We start from the raw sequence: 1,721 nt of genomic DNA, 5'->3' as shown, positions 1-1,721 counted from the left end.
TTTTCATTTTAAATTTGCTTTAACCCTAACCCTAAGGTTAGGGTTAGGGTTAGGGTTAGGGTTAGGGTTAATTGTTTCAGAATCGTTTGTTTATGTAGTCGGCACTTAATGTATATCGGCTGAATGGACGTCAGTGATTGGTTGAAATTACAGAAATACGACAACTTTAGCATGGAATAACTTATGGATTTCTTTTTTTTTTAAGAAGACTAAGAGAAAAAGATGTTTTATATGACACATTCTACCAGTGTTCCAAGTTTCGAAGTGTTTCGTTAATGAAAAATGTGGCCCCCGTTTTAAAAAAGATCCCTAATTTATGCATGTGTGTGTCTGTAAGTGTGCGCGCGCACGTGTTTATCTTTTTCTCAGTGGTATGTTGTCAATTGGAGAATTTCTGAATCTTTTCGTTTGGAAATGGCGGAAATATTTTCAAGAAATTAAATATTTATTTCGCATGTTATTTACAACGCCTTCATTCACCTTTGTTGTTCATGGGCACCAGGGTGGCTGTGTGGTAAGAAGTTTGCTTCTTAACCAGACGGTTCCGGGTTCAGTCCCACTGCCTGGCACCTTGGTCAAGTGTCTCGTACTATAGCCTCGGGCCGACCAAAGCTTTGTGAGTGGATTTGGTAGACGGAAACTGAAAGAAGCCCTTCGTATATGTGTGTGTGTGTGTTCGCGCGCGCGCCTGCCCACGTGCATGTCTTTGCGTCTGTGTTTGTCCCCCGCCATTGCGTGACAACCGGTGTTGGTTTGCTTACGTCCACGAAATGTAGCGGATCGGCAAAAGGGACCGACAGAATAAATTTCAGGCTAAAATTCTAAGGCGGTACCCCAGCATGGCCCCAGTCTACTACTGGCCACATGAAGTTACTTGCCTTTAGCTTCCTTTCACTTCATCTTCATGTGTATATGCGTTGTGTGAGCGTGTGTGTGTGTGTTTTGTCAAAAGAAATATATAGTATTGTCAAAGGTGATGCTATTTTGCCTCATGTCGATCATTCACTCCACAGGATTGTTACCTCGGACATTTAAAGAGATCCTTGAGTGTGTGTTTTAGTTACAATTCACCGTGATCATGTCGGAAGCGGGGATCAAACAGATGAACATCTTTCGACATTGTCCTATATCGGTTGTCGTTTATACCTGTAGTTGTACGAACGTCAAAGACGGGAGTGTTGTTTACAAAATAGAAGAGAGAGGCGGCAAAAAGACCCACTTAAAAAATGACTTGTTATCTTCAAGTACGGATACATGAAGATTCAATTGTCTTTATCTTCCACAAAACAGACATTTTCTTTTTTCTCCGTGAGAATATTTTATTTTTTCTATAACAACAGTAACGATAACAACAACTTCTACTAGAAATAATTCTTTCTAATTTTGGCACAAAGCCAGCAATTTTGAGGTGTGGGGTGGAAGTCGATTACATCGCCTCTGTTCGTTAAAGAGGAAAAGCAAAGTCGACCTCGGTGGAATTTAAACTCAGAACGTAAAGTCAGACGAAAGGCCGCGAAGTATTTTGTCCGGCATGCTAACAATTCTGCCAGCTTGCTGCTTTAATGATAATAATTGTTATTACAAATTTTTGCCACATGGGCAGCTGGGAACGACCCAGTGTTCAACTGGTACTCATTTTATCGAACCTGAAAGGATGAAAGGCTAAGTCGGCCTCGGCGGAATTTGAACTCAGAACCTAGCGACGGACGGAATAACTTAAT

The sequence above is a fragment of the Octopus bimaculoides genome, chromosome 6, assembly GCF_001194135.2.
Source record: "Octopus bimaculoides isolate UCB-OBI-ISO-001 chromosome 6, ASM119413v2, whole genome shotgun sequence".
Lineage (NCBI taxonomy): Eukaryota > Metazoa > Mollusca > Cephalopoda > Octopoda > Octopodidae > Octopus > Octopus bimaculoides.
This window is presented reverse-complemented; position numbering follows the sequence as displayed.